This window comes from Idiotropiscis lumnitzeri, chromosome 13 (assembly GCF_059441095.1).
Source record: "Idiotropiscis lumnitzeri isolate Australia: NSW breed Sydney's pygmy pipehorse chromosome 13, RoL_Ilum_1.0, whole genome shotgun sequence".
NCBI classification, from domain to species: domain Eukaryota; kingdom Metazoa; phylum Chordata; class Actinopteri; order Syngnathiformes; family Syngnathidae; genus Idiotropiscis; species Idiotropiscis lumnitzeri.
This window is the reverse complement of record NC_142403.1, coordinates 8,270,977-8,285,389: the sequence shown is the minus strand read 5'-3', so window position 1 is coordinate 8,285,389 and position 14,413 is coordinate 8,270,977. Positions and strand designations below refer to the sequence as shown.

The window sequence follows — 14,413 nt, the reverse complement described above, 5'->3', positions numbered from 1 at the left end:
ACTCCTTGCTCCACCCTTGGTTTCGGTAACAAACTCTACGTTTCAGTCAGTTGTCACTAATTTTCATGAGACAGTGGTCTCAAAAATTGGGTTGCACACGATCTCTGTGGACCCTCACGCACAGGGGTAGATGACAATAGTTACATCACATAGATCAACTTGCACCCTGCAGACACAGGGATGCCGAAAGCATAAATTCAGCTTGATTAACACACCTGGGAACTGTTTTAAATTGAAGAAACTATTTGTAATATTTCCCTTTTCAGACAGCCAAGGTTGGATTAGACCCACTACAAAAATTCCGATTTGGTCCAAACGTTGAATAATAGTTTAAAGCGTGATGGAAATGAGTTCTTTAAAAGTGGCTTTTTTTTTTTTTTTTAATACAGACAAGCTGAGGGTGGTTAAGAAGGCCAATGCTTTTAAATTGCTTCATGCCTCAGTTGGCAAATGATATGAGATGACAATGATATGAGCTGAAATTCACAGTTTAGCATGAAAGGCATTAATTTTGACTTGGGCAAAAAAAAGGATGGGGTAAAAAAAAGATGAAGATGAATAGGTGAAATGTGTGAGAGTCACAATTTATTTTGACTTCATTCAAAGGATGAAAAAAGATGAAGATAAATGGTTGTCAGAGTGTGAAGAAATGGGAAATAGAGATAGATGGGCAGAAATGGGGAGAGAAAATGTGACATCACATTGTGAAAAGAAATTGATGCAGATGGAGCCAGTGTGGGTTGGAGGAAGAGGAGTGAGGAAGAGTGAGGGAAGTTGAGAAAAGAGGGGGAATTGAGAGGCTGCATAGCAATTTCTTCTCCAAACTGACAGGGCTTGACGCTCAACTAACAGGGCTGTTTTGACAGGTGTCAGATGGTCCGTATTACTATTTCACCGCCAGGCCCTTGGGACCCGGCTTCACAGGCCACAACAGGACTGACCAAGCTGGAAAAAATAAAGAGAAGTGACATAGCTGCCTCTGTAGCTCCCTGGCTCTGCACTCTCCCACAGTCTGGGTATCTGCTGCATCATGGAAATAGCCAGTGTGTGTGCTTGCGTGTGTGTGGGTGTGTGTGTGCGTGTGCTCCCATCAGTCAGTCTTGGGGAAGCGTAAAACTTGACATTACCTTTATTTGTGGGATCACTTTGTTTTTGTGAACAATTGGCCTGCCCGACTATTCATGATCTCCTGACGCCTAATAAAAACATGTGTGTGCGTGTGTGTGAGTGTTTGTAAGACTGAAGCTAGCAACGAATGTATCAATTTTATTTTGACTTAAGCTTCCTCTTGTATATTGCGTCAGATATTGTTTAAAATGAACAAGTTGCATGGTCTGATATATTAGAATAAGTTTCGAAAATGTGGTTCAGATAAAAAAGGTTGGCAGATAACAATTTGACCTTTGCACTATGTGAAAGTTCATAGACTCCGAGATTTCATATACATCCTACAGTTAAAAACGTGTTTTCAGTTTTGTTTTTTTAAAAAAAAAAAACACTTGATCGTGTGGCATTACGATGAGATGGAAATGGAAAGACAGAGAAAGGAGTTAGCAGATAATCAAACACCTGGCCAAGCTTCAAAAAGTGAAATAAAATTTCAACCCTACAAGACAATGCCATATTGGAGCCTGCAACGTTGATCAAGAATTTGAAAACTAGTCGCAAAATGGAAACCGTTGAAAATGGCTGTATTGTTATTTTCATGTAAATGCCGAAAATGGTCCTAGTCCATAAGGGTTAAAGCAAAAATGGAGAACCTTCATACTGTTGAACCTTAGAACGCTTCTCTTGAGTTGTATTAAGTTGCATCAATACAATACAATTGTTAATCCACAAAGTCAAATTATTATGAATAATTTCGAGCTTGTCTGTTTATGCAGGTAAAGTCAGTCCAAAAGACAACAATGGGTTAGTGCGCATGTGTGGTGTTTCGAAACAAATTTATAATCAATTCCAGGCATCTTTCATTTGACGTACGTCCAAACGGAAATCATCAAAACAACAGATGTTCGACCACACACACACTCACGCATTGTGTAAATGAAGCATTAGATAAAGAGCTGGCTGATAATTTAATGAGCATTACCGAGTTTGGGACCAGCAGACCACTGCCAGGAAACGTCTAGGTCTATGGAATCCTCTCTGTAACATGTACAATTATCCTTACGAGGGGTTCTTTGGTTCTTTAATGCACTTAGGATAATGTCAACAGGCACTACAAACATTGATTTTCTGCTTTTCACACAGGAATCAATAATCAGTGCATGAACCTCTGGCCAGGAAATATGATAAGAGAGTGATTAGATTATCCTGTGTGACCTTGTTGTAGACTCAGAGCGTTGCATTGAAGCTCAAGTGAGGAGAGAAGACTTTGAACACAGCGCTACTTTCAATGCACTCGATTTCTTCATGTTTGTATGCCAAGCTTTGTATCTTTAAATCATGTCATACTGTACTCTTGACAGACATCACAGCTTTCCTCAGTTTGCGTTGCGTCCCACTGCTGTCTCGAATAATCACAATACATCACTATCATGCGAGTTGACTTCTAACGACTCCCCTTCTGCACACAGCCATAACAAGTTTGTAATTGTCCCTTGCGAAGCATTTCACAGGAAATACTGCGGGTGAGACTTAGTGCAAAATAGTTTATGGTACTTAGCACAAGTTTTATAGATACCACATGAAGCCAGAATCCCCAATCGCGACGTGCACTTGGTCTCTGTCAGCAGGTCTGGTGCCGCTCCTTACAGCTGAACAAAGTCCCGCCTAGAACAAAGGGAGTGCAATGGTTTGGAATCATTTGAAAAACATTGCTTGGGAAGTCTTGTTCACATTGTCTTGTGCATTCTTTTTTTCATTGGACTCAGTTTTCGTGGTTCTGGAGCGTGAACTGTCGTGCACTCTGATAGCGTTTCTCCGTACATATTACCAATGCTCTACAAGCAACTTTCACTTCTTCAAAATCTGATAATATTCAGATTTTATTTTAATTGGTTGTAAATATTAATATACTATTTTGACAATATTTTGTCTTTTTTTGACAAGATAACTAAAGTACTATGTTTTTCAAGAAATAAAAAATAAACAAACATTTACTGCTGTCTACTATGTATCTGCTTACTTTGTGTCTGGATTCTGAATAAAGGGAAGGGCCTACAAAAGTTGTTCAACCAGTAATCCACCTTTGTGAGTCTTTGATGTCTGTTTAAATTGAAGCAATGTCAAAATATTCTTCATGTCACACACCCGACGTTGGCAGTGAGTCATTGTGCTTCTGCTTGTTCGAGTCCAGCCTCACCATGTGTCGTTGTGGCAATATTATGACTTTCTGTGGCGTTCTGGAACAATGGCAATTCAATGCAGGCCCTTCCAGTGCAAGTTTGATGCCGATATTTCAAGGTATGCATGCATCCCTCCATCTATTATCTGTACCGCTTCTCCTCACTGTGTATTAGTACAGCCATCCGTCCATTGTCTATAGCAATTATCCTCATCTGGGTCCCGGATGAGATGAAGTTTATCCAAGCCGACTTTGGCCGAGAGGTGGCGTACACCCTGGACTGGAGCCTCATCAATCACAAGGCAGGCTTAAGTTAGTCTAATAAACAACTAGCCTCAATGGAAAGAGGGGGATACACACAAAAATGCTGGCTGTCCTTCACTGTGGTCCTTTGTTCATTGTGTAATGTTCCTCTTTGTTGTGGAAATTAATGGGTTTACACTTCTGTGCAATATTGTAGTGGAACTGCACTGCTTGTTAAAGTGGTTCAATGAACCAAAATGCAATATGGTGAGAGCACGAGTTCATCCATCACTACAAATCTATAAAACAATTATGTGGTTTCTTCTTCAGACGCTTTTTAACTCAAATCAAACAAGTTTGAGAAAATGTTAGTCAAGGGAGTCTGCTTAAGTGCATGAATCATATTACCATCTGGGAGACCAAAAAGTCAGAATCAAAGAGTGGGATCTGCATATTATGCAGTATTTATTCTGTTTATGGAGGCTAGAAACATATGTCTGTGTCCTTGGACACTTTCTCTGTATTTAAAAAAAAAATCACCTGCTTTATAGTCTAATCTTCACATCCCAGGAGGCGAGAGTCACACAAGAGCATCCAACAAAAAGCAAAGAACTGAGAAATTTCAAAAGCACTCTCTGAGATTTTGTGACGAAAGATATGTCCTTCAACCTTTGCATGATGTCATTTTGTCCATCCTAATTTTCTTCTATTTTTTTTTTCTAATTCACCTTTTCACCCTCTTTGTGGCTTCCCATCACTGGTAACAAGATCAAAAGGTCACACAATGGCCATCTGTCAATCAACAAATTGCAGTTTGACTCAGAGATTGTCTAAGCTTTTAATAACCCCATGTTGCACCATATGCTTTCACATTTTATCTTCAGCACTGCAGCAATATTTCAGAAGGAGGTGATTGTTTGTCTTCAGCCTCAGCACAACATTTACCATAAATACCCCCGTGGGTCGACTTTCAACTGAGCTTCTCAATTGACAAAAGACAGAAAAGGACAACTTGTCCCTGAACTTTCTGCTTGTCACATTTAATTGTCTTTCAGGCTGACGCAAGTGCTCTTTTCACCAAGTGTTTGATTCAGTTACCGTGAGTATGTTAAAACAGAAGGCCTTTTTTCAGGGTTTTATGGGGTGTCCTGTTTTTCCAGCATACCGCCAGTGATTTAAATAATCCGCCTTTTAAAGAGACTTTTGAATGGTAAGAAAGTGCTGATGTTTTACTGTACCCTTGTTGAAATTACAACTGTAGAGCAAAAATAACTTGAAATGTATAAATGATGTAGTTGACAATGCAGAAGGGGACATACAGCCATTTTGGAGGCAGATGTCCTAGTTCCAATACAGCGGCCAATTTTTTGTATTTTATGCTAGACTTTGGCATTACACCTGCAAAACTGTCCAATTACAATTCTGTGCTGGCAATGTAATCTTCACTGAATATGGAAAAAATTTTATGGGTAAAGGGTGAGAATTTATTAGATCCCGGGTCAAGCTGAGATCTGTTTCCCAGAGTACTCTGGCAATTTTGCAGTGTCTGCCCATTCCAAGTTAAATAGTCTGGTTGAGCTTCCTGTGTGCCGTCAATGATCAAATTACGTTAATATAATGTTCACACAAAGAATTTATTTTTTTTGCTCAATACTTCTCAGAGCCATTCTTCATTTGACTTTTCTTTGTACAAATATTGTTATAGTCTTTTTAACCACATGTAGTCTTTGTCACAACAAGATGAGTTAATGTATTGTCGATATCTGCAAAAAGAAATGAAAAATGTTGTTAATTGCCTTTATTTAATAGTTTAAACCTTAATGAAACCACAAACCAAGCACTTTATTGTCAAATATTTTCAAACTCATGTTCTTTAAGAATAAAGGGCTTTAAGATCATTTGATTTTGAAAATATGCACCGGAAGTCTGCAGGCATGTATGTCATCAAATTGCAATTGTCAAGCAAAAATTAGGCCATTTGTAGTATGCGAACTGTTTTCGACTACAAAACAGATTCAAGGGCACAAGCCAGAACAAATCTAACAGCATGGCGGATGGATAGACGAGTACGCCTTAGCCCATCAGCTTCCAAGCTGATGATAGGTAGTTGGCTAGCTTGGCAGGAGCACCAAAAAGGGGAGAATAATGAGAAGGATCGTAGGGGCCCATGGTTGACAGGGGCCCAGAGCGGCCCCTAATAAACTTAGAAAGTGTAATGTACACTCAGGACATAAACACGATTTATAATGCAATACAATTGGTGGTAACAGTAATATTTAAATGAATTATTATCGAATAATAATAGAATGTTCCTAAATAAAAATCCTATAGTCTGAATTCATTTGAGAATGATATTATTTTAGAAAAGCATCAGCTATTTGTGTATGTAACACTTTTATATTTTTTCAGTAGGAACATGGGATATTTTTTGCGTGTGCATGTAGCGTTGTTCTTTTCAGAAATATTGGAATAGTCCAAAACATTAAAATGCATAGTTTTATGTAAAACCGGATCAGCATTTCCCGTCAGCCTTATGGCCCACTGTGTGTGTGCATGTGTTTGGTTGGGTGGGGGGGGGCAGCAAGTTTTATTGAAATAGGTCCAAATATCCCTGGCTGTGCCCCTGAGCAAAGCAAATTAGCAGGCTCAAGAAGGAGGCAGCAAGGTCTAACTATACAGAGAAAAGTGAAGGCCTACCCGGGTGCCATTCTCAACTCATGTCTGTGTGGGTGAATGAAGAATGTTGGTGAGGCTATCATACTCTATGTGAGCTAATACCATGCTAGCTCACAATTTTATTTCTTCACAATAACATGATTTCACTTATTCATATATTGTACTGCTTTAAGCATACACCCCAAAGGCAATAAAAAAAATATATGCATAATAACGTTTTGGCAGTTGGAACTGATTAATTTTATTGTAATACATTTGAGTGGAAAGCATCGCTTTGGTTTGCTAACAAAGAAATTTAGTTTGTAAACTGAGGATTCACTCACTGTACAGTCGAGCATATGGTCCTTCTATTATATATGTTCCAAAAGTCCTCCATATACCTGCTCATCTATATTTTCCTTTACTTTTGTCTTTTTTTTTTTATGTTTAGAGTTTACAGTCATCTTCTCCCCTTTCTGGTTATTTCAGCCGTAGCACAACATCATCATGTTACATCTTTTTACATTTATGTATGTGTTTTGAGTTTACAATGATATTTTGTGAAACAATTGGAAGATAACCATTCAAATTGGAGGCCAAAAAAAAGAACAAGATTAATCTGTTAAGTATATTCAGTGACAATTTGAGCCATTTTTCATGAGTGCAATACACCAACGGTACTTATCAGCAAGCATGAAGAAATAATCTACCCAATTTTACAAACATTTTTGGTTGGTGGGTTTGGTGGGTTAACAACAAAAGAGAGAGGAATTGATAATCTGACAAACATTATCTCTGAGCCACTTAAATCACAATGGAGTGTAATTGCCCTCGTTTAGCTGACAATTCACTCGCTCGATATATGACTTTAGTTGTTGTCTTTGTACAAATTAGACTTCCAACCTAGATGATTTGTTGGAGACGTCCATACAGGCAGCTGCGGTAATTAAATAGCTTCACTGGCACTCTTCAAAATCTTTTACTGTGCTCATTTGCTGTTTCATGTGTGCTGTTTGCAGTGTCTAATGACTGGGAGTGTTTACTCTCTGCACATATCTCAGTGGTGGCTAATGAGAAGGACGGCGACTGTTGCTTAAGTCATTGGAGGTGGTGATAAAATGAGTTTGTATCTTATATATATGCCGTAAAAAGGATAGTGAGAGAGAGTCAGTGTGTGTGTGTTCAGTGTGTGTTATTTGTGTGGAAAATGCATCTGACCTAACTACACTTGCACCTGACTTTTAATAAAACTGAAAATTGGCAGTCGGCAGTGAGCAAATCAGATAAGAATATGCGTCAAAAAAAAAAAATCCTTGTACCTTCTCGTACAGTTCATCCACATTCTAACGCACATGTAAATCTGACCTAAAGAAAGTAACAATTGCAATGTGATGATAATTCATCATATTTATTAGAGGTGGGAATTACCTCAGCACTGGTGGCAGGTGCATCAATCCATCACTGACGGATGCTCATTTTTCTGAGAAATGACGAGAAAATATGAAGTACTAAGCTCCGACGGAAATGTGTTTCGTTCATCAATGTAGTCATCACTAAACGGGTTAGTCGCGATGTACCGTCTCAGTCCGTCACTAACGAATTCCCGCTTTGCTGATGGAAACATTCGCTACCTAACGCAGGTGTTTGTTCGTGAGGGTGACAGCTGGATTGCTTTGAGCAAACTGCATTGACTACATCATATACGGAAACATTTTGCAGTTCATGTCCAGTAAGTAGCAGTATGGCCCAAAGACTGTAACGTAATGTAACTGCTGAATCTTTTAATGACGTAGATGACGAAATCCCTGAATTCCTTGCAATTGTACTTTGAAAAACATTGTTTGTTAACTGTGGAAGTGTTTGCTCAGACAGTTGTTCACAAAGTGGTCCTTGGTTGTGAATAACTCAGCCTTTCAGGGATTTGCAAATTATTGCATTCTGCTTTTATTTACAGTTTACAAGACTTCTCAACTTCATTGGAATTGGGCTTTGTAATTTGTATGGATTTTCATTTATTTATTTTTATTTAGACAAGAAGGCTTCAGTGTTGGAAATATGACTACATTGTATAATATCTTCTACTTCTGGTAAGCAATGAGCAATTTGGGACGTCAAACAAGGTCGTTTAACAAATATAAGGCTTTGTATTCAGAGCTTCTGGACTGAGAATGTAAATGAACATTCACACCGTGATGTGTCACATGAATATTGACAGAGGAACAGCAGAGGGCTTAGCGAGCAAGTGAAGGAAAATCCAAAAGTACACATGAGTGATAATGAGGCCTGCTTCTCTGTTTACTGAGACTTCATCGGGTGCTGTCATTGTGTGGTTCGAGAGGCTTAGCCTTGATGCTTGTCTACAAACCTGCATACACACAAAGAACATTAAAACTTTACAGACCCTTCTCTCTCACTCTTATCCCAGAATAAAGGGAACAGACATGAAAAATGAGCCATACTCCAGATAGAATTAGCTGAGGGCCTTTTTCTCTGAAAGCTGTTTTCATTTCCTAAATGTGTAATTGGCCGTGCATTAAATTAAACGGCCATACTCCTTCATTCTAGATATATGATGGTAAATGACCCCAAATACTTCAATAAATATCCTGTATTACAACATAACTCCTTGTTGCTGCATTGATGGTTAGTTCAATTTTAATAATTGAGTTTAACCATAAAAAAACTGCTGTGCCAGGAAAGCCATTGTTTCTTTTCTTGTCATATAAATCAAATCTTATCCATAAGAGTGTTAACATTGTCCCAGTATCCCATCAGTGAGGAAGAAGATATTTAAATCCTTTAAGGAGATTGCATGAGGGAGGACAATAAAGGTCTCCAAGGAAAGACATTTCTTGCTTCACCAAAGCATTCTTTACTTATTCAATGTTGATGCAACATAACGCACATCTCTCATTTTGGTCTAAAATAAAGCTCTTATGGTTTTTGGGTTTTCTCTGTAGCATTTGATCTTCCATATCACTGTTTCATTATCTTTATGGACTCCAATCAAAAGGGGCAACACATGATATCTGTCCATTCTCTATTCATCTGTATTTTTAAAACTTCATCACTTCCTCCACCGATGTGTTTTAAAGAATTACTGAATGATTTGCAGGGATGGGAATTGTTATGATTTTTACGATTCCAATCCCACATACTAGGTCTCCTCAATTGAGTGCCTTTAGGGAAAAAATGTTTTGAAAATAATTTTATAAAAAATACAGTGCTGTGAAAAAATATTTCCCTCTTGCAAATTTTTTTTGTATTTTGCATATTTTGTATTTGCAACAGTTTCATTTCATCAAACCAATTTTAATATCACACTGAGACAATAACTGCTACAATAACTGAAATCAAATGTTTATAATTATTTTCATTCAAAATTTTTCTGCACGTATTCTTGTGTGGTGCGGGCGTATGATGTAAAAAGTATGATCTCGATGCCGATTGGCTGTCGCCGAAGAGGGATGGACTGGACCCACGTGGGTCGCCCTGAAATACTGGCGGGAACTTAGGGACTGACGATTCCCACCTCTGGTAATAATGTTCTTGAAACTAACTTTGTAAAGACATTGTGACATCAATTTGGCCATTAACTTCAAATTGGGAAAATAAATATATAAACAATCCAATGTTGGGGTCAAAGTTTAGGGTTGGGTTACAGTACATCTCACCGATGTGATCACTCTATGTAAGGCTTCCAAAAATGATGCCAAAATGAATCCATGCAAGCATGTGTTTGTTGCACAAACGTCCGACACAGTCAAGTTAAGCACTGCACCAAGCAATCAGATTTAAACATTGAAAAATTAGGAAGTTGCGGAAAATGCGTTTCACTTTTGGCTTTCTACGGTGTACCTTCTACCGTACCAGGTTTCGGTGTTATTATCCTTCTCCACTCACAATGTGCTGCACTTAATTACGCTCCTGCGTGCTTGAGGGTGTGCCATCACTTTGTAATATAACACTGCCTTTCTAGGATATGTAAGTGTACTTTGCTTTTTACCTTGGTGGGTGCTCGTCCACATGGGATTTATGATTGTCTCACAGCAGCAACAGGGCCCCCACCCCACAAGCTTGAGGTGATAAATCAAACATAGTGATAACAGACCCAAAATCTCCTCCAGCACAAATCCCCTTTTAATCATTTCCAACAAGACCAATATGCACAGGACTCTTTTTGGGAGGTGCAGTCACTTTTCCAGCACATTATCAATGCCCTAGAGTCAGTGAGCGAGAAGGGGAGAGACTGCAAAATAAAACATTACTCAATTCATTTTGCAACTACAGTTACAACATATGTGTATGAGTTCATAAAATAGGGCACATTGTGAAACTGTTTTGCATTTTACAGGCTGTAGTTGGAAAAACATGGACCGTCTCTATTTTATGTACTTAAGTGTGAATAATTTAATTAAACATGCAGAAGCATTGCACGTCACTTGTGACAAAGAAGTGAGAACTGAATTGATGCAGTTTTAATCATTTCTTTTTCAGTAGAAAGACATGTTCTCCTGCTACTACAGCTACTAGCTTAACTTATAATTACAGTCAGGTATAAAACACACAGCAACCCACTTAAAGACCTTATCACATTGAAGATTTTGGGCCTTGGGAGGCCAGACCACAGTGAGATGGTTATCACGTCTACCCCACACTCAAAAGTTGTGGGTTTGAATCTCAGCTGAGTATAGTTGAACTTTAACTGACCCATGACCAATCCAGTATAACCCACCTCTCACCTAAAGTCTGATGGGATAGACTCCAGCTCAAATGTGACCGGATAAGAGCATGAACAGTGTTCCCAACCTTGATTAAACCAAGGTTGATATTTCATATCAAGAACAAATTGACAGCACAGCACGAAGCAAAACAATTTACAAAATATCATCTAGTGAAGGAAAATTTGATTGTTCTTTGTGTTACTATGCATGGCTGACATAGATCACTTAACGAGACTGAAAAATATTTTTTCGTCCAAATAATAGTCATTGGATAATTTCCCGCGGCACACCTGATGATCCCTCACAGCAAACTGTTGTGACACAGCTCACTGGTTGGGAATCACTGAGCTACAAAATGTATGTATGCATGTATGTATATAAGCAACACAATATTACGTATCACATATATACACGCACAGACAGAACATTGACAAAATCCATTGAGATCCAATATAAGATCAATAAGTTTAACAACAAATTACTTGAGTATGATGTAGTTGTAACTGCACTGTAGAACTGAACTGTCAGTGTAATTAAAACTCTGCATTGTCGTCAAATGTCTATGGTGATTAAAACAATATATTAAGATTACAGCGATTGTGTCTGAAAGAGAGTGAGTTTCCAGTGATGTTCATTGTCCTAATGTTCTACTTGCAGCTTTAAATCTTCAGCAAAATTAGTGACATTCGCCTTACTTTCTTTCATCCCTTGGCCTTGTTTAGGGAAATGTGTTTTGCACATGTGCAAGAAGTGGAACCAGATTTAATTGCAATGCACAAAACCAGAGGACCCTCACAATTACATCCTTTGGCATAGCCTTCCTTTCTTGCAAAAACTGAGCCAATAGCCCCAGGTTGCTATTATCCACCAAAGTAGATATCACCAAAGTTTTCACACAACATGAATTTAGTCACACACGTGCGCATGCACACACTCACGCACACATGCACGATTATTCTTTTTTTTGGTGTGTGATGCCACCTATTAGGGCATCACATGATATAAGGGGAAATGGTGACACACAATTTTTCCCTGGCTTCTCAGTACAATACACTAGAAGAAACAAAGGGCCCTATTTTCTTTCAGGGCACAAGTCCAGAGCAAGTTTTAACTTTTCTTTGTCTTGGTATTTTGCCAGACTTTGCGCCTGTAGAATTCGTTGTAACAGGGCGTTTGCACCTTTGTGCGCCCTTGTGGGCTGGAATGGAATTTTGCTGAGCAATCCTCACTATGTCCCGAATTCGCGTAAAAATCTGAGTAATACGGAGCGCACGCCTGACTACACCGTGCTTGACATGCGGAAACCGAAATGGAGTTCATGCATGACATTGGCACGTAAACCATAATATCTCGCAACTGTGCGACTGGGTGTGAATTTTCAAAATTTTATGACGACAAAAAAAAAAAAAAAGAAAACTGTTTGAAAATGCTGTGAACACATTTGCAACTATTTGCAGTAATGAATAAACACTGACAAAAAAAAGATCACAACAACAACATTCGCTACGCTCACTTCAAGACTTGCAAACCTTCCCAAATTGCTTGCAGTTTTATGACGGAAAACTCTCACCATTTCAATAAAGAAAATAAAAATCAGAAAGTAAAAAACACTCAGAGAAATTAGGTGACTGGGGTAACGGCAGGTTTATAGAATGACCACAAAGTATAACACTAATAATAAAATCATTTAAGTTGAAGTTGTACTTAAATTGGCCTTATACTGTCCGACTATACGATAGAAGAGGTAAAAACCCTCCCAATGAGGTCTTGATTTTCTAAAATAAACTGAGTGGACAGTGGGATTGTCTATATACAAAAAATCTTTAGGTACTTATGTTGATAATGATCTACATAAATTAAAAACCTAATAAATGTGTGCTCAGTTCAGTCAGACTTCAGGAGCGCTATTTAATAGTAAAAATATTTGGATAAATATTGCTACACTTGAATAAATTTTTTTTAAATATATTTTACTTTAGATTTGGAGGCATCTGCAATACAAAGTTGGTGTGTCGGAAAGCTTCCAGGATTGACTGACAACATAATATATATCTCTTTTTGGCCAGGAACTGTAGGATGCTCAGGGCATTGTGAGCAGGCCCAGCCACAATTTGCCTGGCTACAACTCTCGCCTCTTCACACTGAATGAAGCAAATTCAGCAGGTTCTCTTTGTACACATGTTGGGTGATCATCTGGCCCTGTGTCAAGAACTCGCAGTGGAACTCAGACTGAAGAATGCGATCAGCATGACTTTTGACTTTGCACTCCGACTGTCGCCTTGGTAACATCAGATTCTTCCACGGAAGACTCTGATGCATGGCCGCATCACCTGTGAGGACTCTTCCTAGCAAGTCTGGTCTCATTGGGCTCATCATCGTTGATTCTGTTCATTGCTTTTTGACGAAACACAGAGAAAATGTGTAAAACAGCCGGTGGAAAAAAAGTACAATGGCTGAAGAGAGTTGAGGTCACACCTTGAACAGTATATGTGATTGCATTACAACTCAGACCCCGAGGTACAGTGTTTTTTTTTTAAGATCCGAATACCAGTCACATTTGTGTGGCGGCAGTACTATCATTCTATCATTTCCCTTCTGTGTTTCCCCCCTGCCCCCTACTTTGAATTAAATCAGAATTCTGCCCCATCTCAGGGAGAGAGCATAGCAGTCCTCTCCAGAGTTTCTGATTAAATTACCGATCTTCATACTCCCCAAAACCCCCACTCCCACATCCTCGTGCGCTCAGTCTCCCCCATGCAGATGTGACACATCGCAGTGACTCCATTTTCGCATAACACATCGACTTTGTAAGAGGGAAAAGGGAGGTGATGCAGGAGGAGGGGCCAAAGGAAGAATGTGTCGACAGTTTGGGAAATGTACCACAGACAAATCCCCCAAAAAATCTCACCTCCTTTCTCCAGTTCATGCCTAGAGGGACTTAACGTAAATATTCCCATCGTCTATGTTCTTGACAGATCATCTAAGGATGAACTTTGATTCACACTGTAAATCAGGCTGCAGTCAGTGAGGGGAACCATGTGTGTAGACAATAATGTGTTAATCTTAAAATTCAAATAGTGTCTTCAGCGTGGTTAGTGTGGCTTTTTTTCTGGAGGGAACTACAAATATGCAGAAATCCACTTTTTAGCAGTGAGGATGAGCATCCAAAAAAGTAATGCAGTACCATTTAACCACACCTTCCTTGAATCAGATAAATTCAAATTAAAAGGGACCTTGAGCAGACTTTCTGTGTTAAATTTTTTCAAGGTTTTGAATCCATTTCTCAGTGAACACAAGAGCAACTTTCTAAAGTTGAATGGCAATTAGACTCACCTGGAGTTATATTCGGGTAAATTTTATTTTTTTTTCTTCCCTAAAATGATGTATGAGCCTTCACTAGTCTAAACACGGCATTCTGATTAATAATGCGTTTGTGGAATATGAGTTAAGCAGCAATATCGGCTATTTTGTCACTTCTCTCTCGACTGAAAGTGACATCAAAGTT

The 14,413-nt window shown here is 38.7% G+C and overlaps 1 long non-coding RNA gene across 1 annotated transcript in view; it reads right to left on the bottom strand.

The window, feature by feature from the left end:
* Nucleotides 1-2,327: 2,327 nt before the first annotated feature.
* The window catches only part of LOC148324211 (uncharacterized), a 145,786-nt gene continuing 133,700 nt past the window's right edge, over nucleotides 2,328-14,413 (bottom strand). Inside the window, exon 3 of the long non-coding RNA XR_015846340.1 lies at nucleotides 2,328-2,772. This is a non-coding gene — a long non-coding RNA (uncharacterized LOC148324211). The remainder of the gene's footprint in view (nucleotides 2,773-14,413) is intronic.